The following is an 18,067-nucleotide window of genomic DNA, read 5'->3' on the forward strand; positions in this document are numbered from 1 at the left end:
AGATATCTCCAGCTCTTTGTAGTTCTTCTCCCTATTTCTTTACTTGGTGCAAGTTGCTGCAATGTAGTCTGGGGTCAACATATACCAGATCAGACATAAAAAATACTGAACTGCCCACTCGGTTCAAGATAATAGTGCAACTTTCCTCATACAGGTCACCACTTTCCTGATATTTATACTTTTAGTAAAAGAGAAATGAGGAGAGCACTCAATAAGCATAAAAATGCTGTGGTTACTTGTTTAATGCCGACCACCAGTACACGACATATTTCGGGCTTATGTGCCCTTTATCAAGTGTAACATACAATCAGAACGTGCAGGGTTTTAAACACTCCCCCTACCATCCCCCACCATTGTTGATGTGAGTAATTGGATCCAAACAAACAGGAGGTGTGTGTTATAATATCTTTTATACTTGTGTATCATTCTGTGTATTTTCCTTGTAGTTTCTGATATACCCCTTATGTTCCAGTATCCTTTTTTTGACCTCTCTCTTGGTCTGTCCCACATAGCCCATGCCACAAGGGAATTTAAGTAGATATACGACAAACATTGAATTACAAGTGGCATAGCTTTTAATGTTAATGTCGTGCCCTTTGGTAGAGGGATTATTTTTGTCACCTTTGTTTATAGAGGAGCAGCAGTTACATTCTAGACAGGGGTGTGTACCATATACTGGTTTTCTTTTAAACTTTTTAGTCTTGCCTCTTGTGTCTGAGGGACAAATCATGTCCCTTAAAGTCCTGCCTCTTTATAGCAAAATAAAGGTGGATGTGAAAAAGGTGTCCAGATTGGATATGGGGCCAATATTTCTTAAAGGGATACTGTCATAGGAAAAACTTTTTTTTTTTTTCAAAATAAATCAGTTAATGGTGCTGCTCCAGCAGAATTCTGCACTGAAATCCATTTCTCAAAAGTGCAAACAGATTTTTTTATATTCAATTTTCAAATCTGACATGGGGCTAGACATATTATCAATTTCCCAGGTGCCCCAAGTCATGTGACTTGTGCTCTGATAAACTTCAATCACTCTTTACTGCTGTACTGCAAGTTGGAGTGATATCAACCCCTCCCTTTCCCCCCAGCAGCCAAACAAAAGAACAATGGGAAGGTAACCAGATAACAGCTCCCTAACACAAGATAACAGCTGCCTGGTAGATCTAAGAACAACACTCAATAGTAAAAACCCATGTCCCACTGAGACACATTCAGTTACATTGAGAAGGAAAACCAGCAGCCTACCAGAAAGCATTTCTCTCCTAAAGTGCAGGCACAAGTCACATGACTGGGGGCAGCTGGGAAATTGACAAAATGTCTAGCCCCATGTTAGATTTCAAAATTGAATATAAAAAAATCTGTTTGCTCTTTTGAGAAATGGATTTCAGTGCAGAATTCTGCTGGAGCAGCACTATTAACTGATTCATTTGGAAAAAAACATGTTTTCCCATGACAGTATTCCTTTAATGACAATTTCGGTCATATCACTATGTTGATTTAATGTAGACACAAAGGATATTCTTTGTTCTGTTACATTTTTTGCTGAATTTTTTGGTCTTTTGGCCAATAAATTCTCTCTTGGGACAGTTTCTACTTCGTTTATGGCATTATTTAATACATTGTATTTATATCCCTTTCCAACAAACCATTCAGTAAGGCAGGTTTTTGCCTTTGTGTACCTCTCTGGGCTGGAACAAATTCTCTTAGCTCTCATATACTGCCCTTTCGGTATGGCTTGTTTTACCTTGGAGTTGTGGAAGCTTTTGGAATGTAACAAATTGTTTTTGTCTACAGACTTGCGGTATAGACTAGTACACACTTTACTTTCATTTATGCTAATTTTGACATCAAGGAAATTCATTTCAGAATGGGAACACTCATAGGTGAATTTTATGGTTCAAATTTGCATCCTTCATCATATACCAGATCAGACTTGTTCAATGTAATCTGTGGATCTAAAACACAGTAAGTAGGAAATCTAATGACCAAAGTTTCTGAGAAGTGTTTATCAAAGTCCTTACAGACTAAGCAGGTGGATAATGTACAGACACAAATCGAGGGCAAAAGTGTACAAAGGTTTGGATATTGGCCCTTAAGTGTCAGGGCTGGACCAGATAAAGTTATGGTGTTCCTGAAGGTACAATCTGAATTTCCTGGAGTTATTCAGGGATATTGTAGCGTAAGCATTTCCAAGTACATTCTGCCAGTATTCCTAACCTGCAGATCTGGGCCAAACACTTCATACTTTCGGAATGGTACATGACCACTGATGTTTATAAGGTGAGGTGGACGAGTGGTTCAGGTGAAAGACTGCTAATCCGTTGTTCTCTGCGTGCGTGGGTTCAAATCCCATTCTTGTCAGGATGTAATTTTCAAAAAATTTATGCACAACTAATGGAGTGAGTAAGGCAAGATATCGTAATCTCTGTTAATACCTTTAATACTAGTTGCTACCACCTAAATCAAACTATTCCAGGTTTTGTGGTTATGATTGATGCTTTAAAGTTTGTATAAGAATACAATTTGGATGGGGAAATATCTCTAATGTATCTGTCTTAAATATGAGTCCTCGTCACAGGACAACTATTGGTTTACAGCCTTTTAAGTAGGAGATTAATGTGAGTTTTTTCCACTTTGTATGGTTGGTGCACATCTTGTGACATGTATTATTAGTGCTGTGACTTGGTAGATTCATGTTCCTGCCTTGTAAATGAGGGATACTGAGTTGGTAGAATCTTTATGATAGATAGATAAATCCCATGTTGCATGAGGTGATGTAACATTGTGCCAAATGGTTGTATATTGTGACATTAGCACCCAGTGCATCTCCCTGTCTCCCAATCCCAAACAGGCCAAAGTGAGCTAGAGTTTCTCTCTTTTCTACATCCGCTGATATTCCATCCATGTCCTGACAATTTTCCAACACTGGTAAACACAAGTGTGAGATGAGCTGTGTGTGTGTGTAGTCCATTGTCAGAGAATACTACTGCACACTTTTTTAATATCCAGACAAAAAGAATATTTTAGGCAGATATAGTATAGGGGTTATTATATTACTTTCTGATTTAATCATACATTTTAGGTTTAGGTTTAAATTCTGCACATATGAGACATACTTTAGCTATGGCAAAAATAAGGAGATTGATTCTTTTGTTCTACATATATTGCTGGATAAACAGTCTATAGCAAACACAGGCATGGTTACCCAGCAAATATCCTTAAGATTGAACAAACAGACAGCAGAAAAACATAAAACTCACACACAACTTATTTGAGTCAAAGAATAAAACTTGGCTGGGGAGGTACAAAGCTCTTGCTGACCTTTTAGAAGGAATGGCTTTTGTGGTTGTTGGTCTTCTAAGAATTTGGCACAAAAAGAGAGCCTCAACCTTGATTGAGTAGCTTGAACCTGTGAACCAGGGTAGAAATATGTGGATCCCACCCTCAGTGCAGTAACTATTGTCTGATTAAGGTTTCTCAAATGCTTTGCTTTCTATAGTAGGAGATCTAATGGCCAATGTTTTTGAAAAATGATTTCTCAAAGTAAGAAAATTGATGGCAAAACTTCTAACATGGGGGTGGATTCTTTTTTAAAGCAGTTGGTAAAAGCAGCATGCTAACGCGTGTGTTGGTGCTGTGGCTTAGTTGGTTAAAGCGCCTGTCTAGTAAACAGGAGATCCTGAGTTCAAATCTCAGCAGTGCCTTCTTTTCACATGTCCATTTTATAAATACCACGTGCCATACATAGGCCGACGTGGCTCCAGTGCCAAATGGTTAGTTATTAAAATGAATTGAGCATATCCCAATGCATTCTGAAAAATATGGGTGAGTGGTTAAGGTGATGGACTACTAATCCAATGACCTCTGCACGCGTGGGTTCGAATCCCACCCTCGTCGCAATGTAATGTTCAAAATTTTGTACACTCACTAATGTAGTATCATCTGTGAGTAAGGGTGGTCATAGACAGACAGAATCCTCGATTTGTATAATTTTTGGATTGTGTGTGGGGAGCGCCGACAGCTTTCGTCTGGCGGAGCCCATGGCACATCGTAATCGGATCATACGGCTGAAGAATCAGATTACCCACGATATAGCCATGCTCATTAATGGCATGTCGGGGAAATATCCGCTCATTTGGCGATATCGCCAAACAAGCAGATCTTTGAGTCTATGGCCACCTTAAGGCATTGTATCTTAAGCTCTGTTAATACCTATAATACTAGTTGCTACTGCCAAAGTCGAACTACTCCAGGTCTGGTGTTTATGATTGGAGCTGTTAAGTTGGTATAAGAATACAATTTGAATTTGAAAGTAATATCTCTAATGTATCTGTCTCAAATATGATTACTCTTATCATGGGACAACTATTGGTTTACAGCCTTTTAAGTAGGAGATTAATGAGAATGCGAGTTCTTTCCACTTTGTATGGTTGGTGCACATCTTGTGGCATGAATTATTAGTGTTGTGGCTTGGTTGGTTAATGTGCCTGCCTTGTAAATGAGGGATTCAGAGTTGCCATTGTCTTGATGATAGATAGTTAGATAGATAGATAGATAGATAGATAGATAGATAGATAGATAGATAGATAGATAGATAGATAGATAGATAGAGATATCCCATACTGCACGAGGATCGCTAAGTGATATTTGGACTTAACTGTGCTTTAATTTTTCATCCACAATAATTAGGTTATTTGCTTGAGTAACCGTATGGTAGGTAACTAATCCAACTGCAACAGGTCAGGAAAGACATTGCCTGTGTTGCTGGTTACCCACAATGTGATTTTCTTACCGCACACCCAATCTCACTGATCCTGCAGAGGTGGTGCGTTCTTCCGTCGACCCGGCAAGGTCCCCTAGCAACGTGAATGTTGATAAAAGGATCCGCACACACTTCTTTCTTTTGCAGTGGGGGGTCACCCCTTCACTTTATTTGTTTAATCACCACACCATCACCACAGATGGTGTGGTGATTAAACAAATAATGTGAAGGGGTGACCCCCCACTGCAAAAGAAAGAAGTGTGTGCGGATCCTTTTATCAACATTCACGTTGCTGGTTACCCACCAATGTTTCTTACTCTACAGGCAGACCTAATGGTTCATCTGTTTTTATATGTCTGTATATATTACTTTATAAAGCGCTACTTATATACGGAGCACTGTACAATTTGACATTGTAGAAAAGTACACACAGGAGGATGAGCACAGTCATGAGCTATAGATAAACATATCATGTATAAACATGGGGGCGACTTTAATCAGGTTAAATTTCAAGGCATAGAGAGTGTTAAATAAGTACCAAGGGGAGGAGATATCAAAAGGATTATTGATCAAATAGAAGTATATTGGATATTTAGTTTGAAAACACGGCACCCATATGGTCTTAATAATGATTGGGAAGTCACTTGTTTCTTCTAATTACATATAAATATACTTCATTGTACTTAAATCATGTTTATCATGTTCTAAAATTGTCAGATAATTTATTATATGCACCAAAGTGCTATCGTTATTTGCAGAGTTACATGTGCCCACTGTTAAATGGGAAAACCAGGAAATAGAAAGATTTACATCAAACTGAGCCAAATTTTATTTTAATTAACTGTGAGATGGTAAAAAATTATGTTTGACTATCTGGCGCTGTGGCTTAGTTGGTTAAAGCGTCTGTCTCGTAAACAGGAGATCCAGGAGATCCTGGCCGAGTGGTTAAGGTGATGGACTGCTAATCCATTGTGCTCTGCACGCGTTGGTTCGAATCCCATCCTCGTCGCAATGTGATTTTCAAAAATTAGTGCACTCACTAATGTAGTGTCATCTGTGAGTAAGGCATGGTAACTTAAGCTCTGTTAATACCTATAATACTAGTTGCTACTGCCAAAGTCGAACTACTCCAAGTCTGGTGTTTATGATTGGAGCTGTTAACTTGGTATAAGAATACAATTTGAATGGGTAAATAATATCTCTGATGTATCTGTCTCAAATATGATTACTCTTATCATGGGACAACTATTGGTTTACAGCCTTTTAAGTAGGAGATTAATGAGAATGCGAGTTCTTTCCACTTTGTATGGTTGGTGCACATTTTGTGGCATGAATTATTAGTTTTGTGGCTTGGTTGGTTAATGTGCCTGCCTTGTAAATGAGGGATTCTGAGTTGGTATTGTCTTGAGGATAATGGAGAATTCCTATCATACTTACCGTAATTCTCTTTTCCTGGAGTTCCTCCATGGCAGCAACTAATGGGTTAATTCCCCTATCCCGAGAATGGACAGGCTTAACAAGCAATAATTACAATCCTTTAAGAACCCACCCCAGCCTCCTGTGCGTTGTCTTTGTTTAAAGTCCTAAGGGTGGGAGCGCGTGCTGCCATGGAGGAACTCCAGGAAAAGAGAATTACGGTAAGTATGATAGGAATTCTCCATTTTCCTGGGTTCCCCATGGCAGCAACTAATGGGAAATAAAAAGCTATGGGGGGGAATAAACACATAACACCATCTGCATTATAAAAGTTTACTATTGAGTATCTAAACCAAGAACAGTTGAGGCAAAGAGAACAGCATCTTCAGTATTAACTTCCAACTTGTAATGTCTCAGGAAGGTTCTGGCTGAACGCCAACTGGCTGTCTTACAGATGATGTCAGTAGGAACCTTCTTCTCTGCTGCCCAGGATGTAGACACTGCCCTCACTGAATGCGCTGTGATACCCACAGGAATTTCCAGCTTCTGCTCAACATAGGCTCTCTTAATTACTGAAACTAGCCATCTGGCTAGTGTAGCTTTTGTAGCCGCATGACCCTTTCTTATGCCGGCTGGAATCACAAAGAGATTGTCTGATTTCCTCCAAACAGCAGATCTATCCAAATATATCTTCAAGCTTCTTACTGGATCTAGAAGGTGGATAGAATCCGAATCATTGCCTTCAATATTTGAAAAAGCTGGTAAAACAACCTCTCTCTTGAGATGAAACTGAGAAACCACCTTAGGAAGTACTGAAGGAAGTGGTCTCAAAATAGCTCTTTCTATATCACAAATTGTGAAGGGAGGATTAGCTGCCAAGGCAAATAGATCTGACACCCTGCTAGCCGAGGCCAGAGCCACAAGGAAAACCGTCTTGAGAGTTACAAAATAGTCCGAGACTTGTTCTAAAGGTTCAAATGGAGCCTTTGCTAGCCCCTGCAACACTAAAGGCAGACTCCAAGGGGCGGACAACTTCCTATTTGGAGGTCTTAACTTTAAAACAGCCTTGAGGAATTGAATTATTAATTCATTCTTAGCCCAATGAGTATTTGTAAGGGCTGTAAGAGCAGAAATCTGCACTTTTAGTGCACTCAAGCTCAACCCTTTTTCAAATCCAGTCTGAAGAAAAGATAATATGCTGGTGACTGATGGGGAAAATGGATCCATAGATTCCTTTGCAGAGAATTGAATAAATTTCTCCCAGATACGATGATACGTAGTATTAGTAGAGGATTTCCTGGATTTTAAGAGCATAGAGACCACAGGCGGAGAAATTCCCTCTTTCAATAGTCTTGACCGTTCAATTTCCACGCCATTAAATTCAGGCTCTGAGGGTCTGGATGCAGAATGGCTCCTTGTCTTAACAGACCTATCTGAACTGGGAGTTTCAGGGGAGGACGCATTGCTAAACTTAAAAGGAGAGGAAACCATGGTCTCCTCGGCCAATATGGAATGATGGCAATAACCTTGACCTTCTCCTGACAAACCTTCTTCAATACTGCCTGTATTAAAGGAATTGGTGGAAAGACATAACCCAACTTGAAATCCCATGGTATCGATAGAGCATCCGAACCCATCGCTCTGTGGTGAGGTTTCCAGGAGTAAAAGTGGGGAACCTTGGCATTCCATGGAGAAGCCATGATGTCCACCCCTGGTTTTCCCAGTTTTGAAGTTATCCAACAAAATACTTCCTGGTCCAGTTCCCACTCGTGACGATCCGCAAATCTTCTGCTGAGCCAATCTGCTTGATAATTCTGAACCCCTGGAAGATAGACTGCTGTCAAACTCCTGACATGAGTCTCTGCCACCTGCATGATCAATGCAGTCTCCTCTAATAACTGTTGACTCCTGGTTCCTCCTTGCTTTCTTACATAGGCTACTGCCGTAGAATTGTCTATCCTCAGTTTCACATCCTTGTCCTGCAGGTGATCTTGGAAGGTCAGAAGAGCATTCCTCGCTGCTCTCAGTTCCAGAATATTGGACGAGCTTTCTATCCTGCCCGAGTTCCATCTGCCTTGTATATTGAATTGTAGATAATGCGCACCCCATCCTACCGTGCTTGCATCCGTGGTCAGCAGGCTCCAAACTGGCTCCTTGATGGGTAAACCTATCTCGAGATTGTCTGTCACGAGCCACCACTCTAACTCTTCCTTGAGTCTCCTTGGAATCCTGATCCTTTGGCTCATCGAGCAACGGTTCCAACACTGTAGGAAGTGAAACTGAATGGCTCTGGTATGCCATCGACCCCATTTCACCATCTGAAAGGTTGATGACAGAAGACCTAAAAGGCGAAGCCACTGCCTTGCTGACAAACACCCCTGTGCAAGGGCTTCCTCCACTGTTAGTTGAATCTTCACTAATTTCTCCTTGGGAAGAGAAACTAGATCTCTCTGCGTGTCTAGGTGAGCCCCCAAGTAAATTAATTGCTGAGAAGGGACTAGGTTGCTCTTTTGAAAATTCACCAGCCATCCGAACTGCTGCAACGTCCGAAGCACTTGACCCGATATGGCCAGTAATTGCTCCTGAGAGGAAGCTAGGAGAAGCAGGTCGTCCAAGTAATGGTAGATTCTGATATTCTGTTCCCTTAAAAAAGCCACCAGTGCCACCAGAACCTTTGAAAACACTCTGGGGGAGGTCGATAGACCGAAAGGTAGACATGTGAATTGGAAATGACCCTGCAGAGTTGAGAATCTCAAAAGCCTGTGATGATGCTGGGCAATAGGGATGTGTAAATACGCATCTAGAAGATCGATGGACATCATCCAATCCCCCAAGCGTAGAGCTTGAATTATCGTTGACAAAGACTCCATCTTGAAATGTTGAGGATTTATGCAACTGTTGAGCTCCTTTAGATCCAAGATTGGTCTGTATTCTCCTGAGGCCTTTGGAATGAGAAAGAGAGGTGAATAAAAACCTTGAAATTTCTCTTCTTCTGGCACTAGTTGAATCGCCTTCTGGTAGAGGAGTTTCTGCACATAAAGATGAATAGCCTGAGCCTTTGCTGGATCTGAAGGGATAGCTGAAGGGACATAATGCGGGGTTGGAGGTCTTCGGTTGAATTCTATTGAATACCCCCTGCTTATCACCGTGCAAACCCAGTTGTCTCGAATTGTTCCAGTCCAAACCCCAGCAAATCTTTTTAATCGACCTCCTACCTTCTGGGGTTGGACTGGCGGACCTTCAGAAAAACTTGGTGTTCTTCTCTCCCGAAAGGAAGCAGGCATTCTTCCCCTATCCGACCTAACTGATGTTTGACCTCCTTTCCAAGCTCGAGATCTTCCATATTCTCTTCCAGGTCTATAGTTCTTCTGATCATTAGAAAACAGGTTTTCTCTAAAGGATCTTCTGTTTGAAGAAAAATAAGAACGTCTAGGTCTACTTTCCTGTGGTAAAAACATGCTTTTACCCCCCGACACCTTCTTTATAACTTCCTCAAGCTTTTGTCCAAAGAGCTTCTGTCCCGAAAAGGGAAAAATGCATAAATTATATTTAGAATTGTTGTCCGCCTGCCATGGACGGAGCCATAAGGCACGCCGAGCTGAAACCGACAAGGCAATATTTCTAGCTGAAAGTCGTATGAGGTCTAAGGAAGCCTCCGCCATGAAGTCTGATCCCAACTTGAGTTCCACCAAAGCATCTATAATCTTCTCTCGACTGACTCTACTCTTCAGAGCTTCTTCAATATTTGAAATCCAGGATCTAAAGGCCCTGGACAAAGAGGATAAGGCTATGGCTGGCTTGAGAGCCGAGCCAGAGGCCAAGTATGCCTTCTTCAAATCATTATCCATCCTTCTCTCCATTGGATCTCGAAAACTAGTGGCATCTTCTACAGGGAGCGTTGACTTCCTGGCTAACCGCGCCAAGGCTGCATCCACTACTGGTGGAGAATCCCAATCTTTTGAATCCTCTGAAGAAAATGGATAAAGTTTAGACAATCTGTTCTTAATTGACGTTTTCTTCTCCATCCTGCTCCACTCTGAGGCTATTAATTCCTTAACCTCTTCAAAGATAGGAAAATAATTATTCCTCTTGGGCTTTGACATGAACAACTTCTTGGAAGTAGAAGCTTCTTCCTTCTCCTTCTCCTCCTCACACTTCAATGCTTCCTTAATGGCTCTTACTAAAGGATCCACCATCTTGAAGTCAAATAGATGCGCAGCATCTTCCTCTGATTCTGCCTCAGACAAGACCAGATACTCATCTGTCTCCGACCCTGAATTCTCCTCACTTCCTTCTTTTTCCTGAGACCTAGTTCTAGGTCTTTTTCTTGATCTTAAGGATGAAGAAGCCTGCACAGCAGACAACATACCCTCTGAGACTGCTTTTTTAATCATGCCCAAAACATCCGAAGTCTCCTGGGAGGTTTCTCCAGCCACTTCCGTGAGGCAACTTCGACATAAATATTTATCCTTTAGAGCCCTATTAGGGCATGCTTTGCATCTGGGTCTCTCCTCTTCCCTTGTGGCTGCTGGATCCTTTGAGATCGACTGAGCTTCTTGATGAGTCCGAGATCTCTTTGAAGAGAGCCTAAAAGACAATAGTGGATGATAGTGAAAAGGAAAAAAAAAAAGAGAAGAATCCAAAAAAAAAAAAAAAAAACTTTTTTGTGCTCTCACCTAGAACCTGAGCGATGTGAATCATGGGCAGTGGGAGAATCCTCCATTGGAATGGGTGAATGCTCAACCCCTTTTTCAGACAAGAGCTAGACATGGTAGCCAAAAAAAAAAAAAAAAAAATCAACACCCAGCACTAACAACTACCATGCCAAGGAAGAGGTACCTACCAGAAGAGCATGAGAGAGAGACCAGACAGCCAAGCGTAGCCAGTGGAACCAAGAAGGACCAGCAAACATATCTGACACCTTTAGCGTCCTTTTAAACCCTTCTTTGGCGCCAGAAAACCGGAAAACCGGAAGTGACGTCACTTCCTCCTCCTGGAACGCATAGGTGCGCATTTGGAACGCAAACCGCAATATACTACTCCACTTTACCTCTAATGTCTCCCCCATACTGTCGATTGAAGGTGAGGGGTGGGGGGACCCTCTGACAGGCAGAGCGCCAAGCGGTTACCTTTGCAGAGGCTTCACATGTGTGGAAAAGGGCCAACCATGACCCAGGTGAGAGCAAAGAAAAAAAGCCTATCCAAACCAGCGGACAGAAAAAAAAAAAGACAACGCACAGGAGGCTGGGGTGGGTTCTTAAAGGATTGTAATTATTGCTTGTTAAGCCTGTCCATTCTCGGGATAGGGGAATTAACCCATTAGTTGCTGCCATGGGGAACCCAGGAAAGATAGATAAATCCCATGTTGCAGGAGGTGATGTAACAGAGTGCCAAATGGTTGTATATTGTGACACTTCATATTTTGGTGCTGGATAGGATGGCAAAGCATATAAGACAAGGTGGCCGAGTGGTTAAGACGATGGACTGCTAAACTGTTTTGCTCTCTACTCAATCTTTTCTTCTTGGCTTACATCACCACATCACCATGATGATGACAATGATGATACAATTTTGGGGATTGCTTTCCCTTCATCACCGTAGGATCTGGAACACATTGACCATAGCCACTTGCACCAAAGTGCTATCGATATTTGCAGAGTTACGTGTGCCACTGTCATATGAAAAGACCAGGAAATAGAAAGATTTACATCAAACTGAGCCAAATCTTATTTTAATTAACTGTGAGATGGTAAAAAATTATGTTTGACTATCTGGCGCTGTGGCTTAGTTGGTTAAAGCGCCTGTCTCGTAAACAGGAGAATCTGAGTTTGACTCTCAGCAGTGCCTCAGGTTTAATAACTTTTCTGGTGTTATTAACTAATTGTGTAGGTGATAGCCTATTAGTAAGATATCTCCAGCTCTTTGTAGTTCTTCTCCCTATTTTACTTGGTGCAAGTTGCTGCAATGTAGTCTGGGGTCAACATATACCAGATCAGACATAAAAAATACTGAACTGCCCACTCGGTTCAAGATAATAGTGCAACTTTCCTCATACAGGTCACCACTTTCCTGATATTTATACTTTTAGTAAAAGAGAAATGAGGAGAGCACTCAATAAGCATAAAAATGCTGTGGTTACTTGTTTCATGCCGACCACCAGTACACGACATATTTCGGGCTTATGTGCCCTTTATCAAGTGTAACATACAATCAGAACGTGCAGGTTCTTAAACACTCCCCTACCATCCCCCACCAGTGTTGATGTGAGTAATTGGATCCAAACAAACAGGAGGTGTGTGTTATAATTTCTTTTATACTTGTGTATCATTCTGTGTATTTTCCTTGTAGTTTCTGATATACCCCTTATGTTCCTGTATCCTTTTTTTGACCTCTCTCTTGGTCTGTCCCACATAGCCCATGCCACAAGGGAATTTAAGTAGATATACGACAAACATTGAATTACAAGTGGCATAGCTTTTAATGTTAATGTCGTGCCCTTTGGTAGAGTGATTATTTTTGTCACCTTTGTTTATAGAGGAGCAGCAGTTACATTCTAGACAGGGGTGTGTACCATATACTGGTTTTCCTTTAAACTTTTTAGTCTTGCCTCTTGTGTCTGAGGGACAAATCATGTCCCTTAAAGTCCTGCCTCTTTATAGCAAAATAAAGGTGGATGTGAAAAAGGTGTCCAGATTGGATATGGGGCCAATATTTCTTAAAGGGATACTGTCATAGGAAAAACATTTTTTTTCCAAAATAAATCAGTTAATGGTGCTGCTCCAGCAGAATTCTGCACTGAAATCCATTTCTCAAAAGAGCAAACAGATTATATTATATTCAATTTTGAAATCTGACATGGGGCTAGACATATTGTCAATTTCCCAGCTGCCCCAAGTCATGTGACTTGTGCTCTGATAAACTTCAATCACTTTTTACTGCCGTACTGCAAGTTGGAGTGATATCACCCCTCTCCCTTTCCCCCCAGCAGCCAAACAAAAGAACAATGGGAAGGTAACCAGATAACAGCTCCCTAACACAAGATAACAGCTGCCTGGTAGATCTCAGAACAACACTCAATAGTAAAAACCCATGTCCCACTGAGACACATTCAGTTACATTGAGAAGGAAAAACAGCAGCCTGCCAGAAAGCATTTCTCTCCTAAGGCTAAGGCCACACTAGGCGATAGCGCCGCGATTTGACTCGCGGCGACTTTTAGCCGCGACTTTTAAGCCGCAATCGCTGGGGAAACTTTTGCGCTGGCGTCTATGGGGAATCGCGACAAATCGCCAGCGTAAAAACACACGCGGCGATCTTTTTTCTATTGTCGCTCGAAATTGCCTCGCTATTTCGAGCGAGAAAAGATCGCCACGATTGGTCGGACTTCCCTAAATCGGTCGTTCAGCAAGAAGAATCATCGCGTCTATGGGGAGCTTAAGGCAAGGTATCTAAGTAAGTAGGAAATCTAATAACCAATGTTTCTGAGAAGTGTTTATCAAAGCATCTTGAACAGCTTGAGAAATGTTAGCAAATTATTTTATTTAAAGATCTTGCTTAGTCATTTGGTGCTGTGGCTTAGCTGGTTAAAGCGCCTGTCTAGTAAACAGGAGATCCTGAGTTCAAATCTCAGCAGTTCCTTTGGTTTGCTTTGATTTTTTTATAATTGCCATATTGAGGGAAAAAGTGTACAAAGTTATTCAGGGATATTGTAGCGTAAGCATTTCCAAGTGCATTCTGCCAGTATTCCTAACCTACAGATCTGGGCCAAAGACTTTATACTTTGGGAATGGGTACAACTCATAGGAATGCAAGACATCGTGCTATGCATGCGTGGGTTCGAATCTCATCCTCATCACAATGTGGTTTTCAAAAAATTAGTGCACTCACTTATGGAGTGTCGTGTGTAAATTAAGCTTGCCATAGACGCAAATATCTGATTGTACGAATCAATTACTCGTATGATTTCTGGTCTGTGTGTAGAGAGTCCCGGCATTTTTCGTCCCGAGATCGATCATTTCGTTGAACAGCCAGATTAAAAGATTTCTGATATCTCTGCATGTATTGCCAATTGTACAATTTTTTTGTTGTGGCTTAGTTGGTTAAAGCGCCTGTCTCGTAAACTGGAGATCTTGAGTTTGACTCTCAGCAGTGCCTAAGGATTAATAACATGTTTATATTACTTTTTCTGGTAATATTAGTTAATTGTGTAGATGATATCCTATTAGTAAGATATCTCCAGCTCTTTGTAGTTCTTCTACCTATTCTTCTCTACCTTGGTGCAAGTTGCTTCAATGTAGGCTGGGGTCAACATATTCCAGATCAGACTTGTTGGATGTGATCTGTCAATGTAAAACACCCTATGATATCTCCTGTGTAGTTAAGTCCTTATTGTGTAAAATCTGTGACGTTTTAAGAAAGTAGAAAATGTAATGACCAATGTTTTTGAGAAGTGTTTATCAAAGCAAGAATACACCTTGAGCAGCTTGAGAAGTGTTAGTAGATTTTCTAAATGTAAAGATAATGGTTTGTCAGATGGTGCTTAGTCGGTTAATGTGCCTGTCTAGTAAACAGGAGATCATCAGCGCCTTCACTTTGGATCATATTTATTTTATAAATGCCATATCCTCTGTTGCTAAGGTGACGAGACAGTTACCTGACAGGCAGACCTAATGGTTCATATGTTTTTGTGTGTATGTATATATTACGTTATAAAGCGCTACTTAGATATGACGCACTGTACAATTTGACATTGTAGAAAAGTACACACAGGAGGATGAGCACAGTAATAAGTATAAATATATGGATATTAAGTGGCAGACGGTAAGAGACACAGTAGAAATGAGGTCCCTGTCCCTTATTCTGTACCTTACAAACTAAGCGGTGTCAGGACTGGACCAGATAAAGTTATAGTGTTCCTGAAGGTACAATCTGAATTTCCTGGAGTTATTCAGGGATATTGTAGCGTAAGCATTTCCAAGTGCATTCTGCCAATATTCCTAACCTGCAGATCTGGGCCAAACACTTCATACTTTGGGAATGGTACATGACCCCTGATATTTATAAGATGAGGTGGACGAGTGGTTCAGGTGAAAGACTGCTAATCCGTTGTACTCTCCGCGCGTGGGTTCAAATCCCATTCTTGTCAGGATGTAATTTTCAAAAAATTTGTGCACAACTAATGGAGTAAGTAAGGCAAGATATCGTAATCTCTGTTAATACCTTTAATACTAGTTGCTACCATCTAAGTCAAACTATTCCAGGTTTTGTGGTTATTATTGATGCTTTAAAGTTTGTATAAGAATACAATTTGGATGGGGAAATATCTCTAATGTATCTGTCTTAAATATGAGTACCCTTCACAGGACAACTATTGGTTTACAGCCTTTTAAGTAGGAGATTAATGTGAGTTCTTTCCACTTTGTATGGTTGGTGCACATCTTGTGACATGTATAATTAGTGCTGTGACTTGGTAGATTCAAGTTCCTGCCTTGTAAAAAAGGGATTCTGAGTTGGTAGAATCTTTATGATAGATAGATAAATCCCATGTTGCATGAGGTGATGTAACAGTGCCAAATGGTTGTATATTGTGACATTAGCACCCAGTGCATTCTCCCAGTCTCCCAGTCCCAAACAGGAGATAAGGAGATTGCTTCTTTTGTTCTACATATATTGCTGGATAAACAGTCTATAGCAAACACAGGCATGGTTACCCAGCAAATATCCTTAAGATTGAACAAACAGACAGCAGAAAAACATAAAACTCACACACAACTTATTTGAGTCAAAGAATAAAACTTGGCTGGGGAGGTACAAAGCTCTTGCTGACCTGTTAGAAGGAATGGCTTTTGGGGTTGTTGGTCTTCTAAGAATTTGGCACAAAAAGAGAACCTCAACCTTGATTGAGTAGCTTGAACCTGTGAACCAGGGTCGAAATATGTGGATCCCACCCTCAGTGCAGTAACTATTGTCTGATTAAGGTTTCTCAAATGCTTTGCATTCTATAGTAGGAGATCTAATGGCCAATGTTTTTGAAAAATGATTTCTCAAAGTAAGAAAATTGATGGCAAAACTTCCTACATGGGGGTGGATTCTTTTTTAAAGCAGTTGGTGAAAGCCACAGGCAAAAGCGGGTGTTGGTGCTGTGGCTTAGTTAGTTAAAGCGCCTGTCTAGTAAACAGGAGATCCTGAGTTCGAATCTCAGCAGTGCCTCTTTTTTCACATGTCCATTTTATAAATACCACGTGCCATACATAGGCCGACGTGGCTCCAGTGCCAAATGGTTAGTTATTAAAATGAATTGAGCATATCCCAGTACATTCTGAAAAATATGGGCCAAACACTTCATATTTTGGTACTGGATAGGTTGGTAAAAACATTCATAAGACAAGGTGGCTGAGTGGTTAAGACGATGAACTGCTAAACCATTTTGCTCTCTACTCAATCTTTTCTCCTTGGCTTACATTACCACATTTTCTCTTCTTGGTGAAATCAAGACAATGATCATGACAATTATGATACAATTTAGGGGAATTGCTTTCCCTTCATCACCATAGGATCTGGAATACATTGACCGTAGCCACTTGCACCAAAGTGCTATCGTTATTTGCAGAGTTACGTGTGCCCACTGTTAAATGGGAAAACCAGGAAATAGAAAGATTTACATCAAACTGAGCCAAATTTTATTTTAATTAACTGTGAGATGGTAAAAAATTATGTTTGACTATCTGGCGCTGTGGCTTAGTTGGTTAAAGCGCCTGTCTCGTAAACAGAAGATCCTGAGTTCGACTCTCAGCAGTGCCTACGGTAAAGTGATTTTGTTGGATGTGATCTGACAAACCCTATGATATCTCCTGTGTAGTTAAGTCCTGATTGTGTAAAATATGTGACTAGTTTTAAGTAGGAAATCTAATGACCAAAGTTTCTGAGAAGTGTTTATCAAAGTCCTTACAGACTAAGCAGGTGGATAATGTACAGACACAAATCAAGGGCCAAAGTGTACAAAGGTTTGGATATTGGCCCTTAAAGGACCAGTAACGTCAAAAATTTTTACCAAAAAATTTGTTAGAATACAACGAAAAAAAAACACCAACACAAATTAAAATTTGAAATAGTAAAGCCTTTATTAAGAAATAACTTACAGAAACTCCACTTCCTGTCCTCTTCAGAAACGGCGAAAGGGCGACCATCCATCTGCATCGCTCGATTTCTCCTCCTGGCTATACACTGACAGCGTGTCCTCTGCCCGATCGCCTTCTCCAGCTCTTCTTCATCCAGCAGCAGTATGAAGGCGATGTCTCTCCCACTCCTCCGCTCCAGGAATGCAGCACTGACTGCCGACCCCCGTGCCCACTCCGTCACTGTCAAGGCAGCTGAAACAAAGCAGCTGCAAAAAGATTAAGAAATAACTTATGAAGAGGACAGGAAGTGGAGTTTCTGTAAGTTATTTCTTAATAAAGGCTTTACTATTTTAAATTTTAATTTGTGTTGGTGTTTTTTTTCGTTGTATTTTAACGATTTTTTTTGTAAAAATTTTTGATGTTACTGGTCCTTTAAGTGTCAGGACTAGACCAGATAAAGTTATAGAGTTCCTGAAGGTACAATCTGAATTTCCTGGAGTTATTCAGGGATATTGTAGCGTAAGCATTTCCAAGTGCTCATACTTTGAATGGATGCATTGGATTAGGTGTTAACAAGACGAGGTGGCCGAGTGGTTAAGGCGATGGACTGCTAATCCATTGTGCTCTGCACACGTGGGTTCGAATCCCATCCTTGTCGCAATGCAATTTTCAAAAATTAGTGCAATCACTAATGTAGTATCATCTGTGAGTAAGGGTGCCCATAGACAGAATCCTTGATTTGTACAATTTTCGGATCGTGTGTGGGGAGCGTCGACA

At 40.8% G+C, this 18,067-nt stretch overlaps 6 non-coding genes across 6 annotated transcripts; all 6 read left to right on the forward strand.

Moving 5' to 3' along the window:
* Positions 1-3,627: 3,627 nt before the first annotated feature.
* Positions 3,628-3,701, forward strand: trnat-agu. Its single transcript has one exon. It is a non-coding gene; the product is annotated as a tRNA-Thr (tRNA).
* An 8,247-nt stretch (positions 3,702-11,948) lies between these two features.
* trnat-cgu lies at positions 11,949-12,022 on the forward strand. Its single transcript has one exon. It is a non-coding gene; the product is annotated as a tRNA-Thr (tRNA).
* A 1,715-nt stretch (positions 12,023-13,737) lies between these two features.
* trnat-agu lies at positions 13,738-13,811 on the forward strand. The gene has a single exon. It is a non-coding gene; the product is annotated as a tRNA-Thr (tRNA).
* A 2,497-nt stretch (positions 13,812-16,308) lies between these two features.
* Positions 16,309-16,382, forward strand: trnat-agu. Its single transcript has one exon. It is a non-coding gene; the product is annotated as a tRNA-Thr (tRNA).
* A 517-nt stretch (positions 16,383-16,899) lies between these two features.
* On the forward strand, positions 16,900-16,973 carry trnat-cgu. The gene has a single exon. It is a non-coding gene; the product is annotated as a tRNA-Thr (tRNA).
* An 893-nt stretch (positions 16,974-17,866) lies between these two features.
* trnas-gcu lies at positions 17,867-17,948 on the forward strand. Its single transcript has one exon. It is a non-coding gene; the product is annotated as a tRNA-Ser (tRNA).
* The last annotated feature ends 119 nt before the right edge of the window (positions 17,949-18,067 follow it).

This window comes from Xenopus laevis, chromosome 3L (assembly GCF_017654675.1).
Source record: "Xenopus laevis strain J_2021 chromosome 3L, Xenopus_laevis_v10.1, whole genome shotgun sequence".
Lineage (NCBI taxonomy): Eukaryota > Metazoa > Chordata > Amphibia > Anura > Pipidae > Xenopus > Xenopus laevis.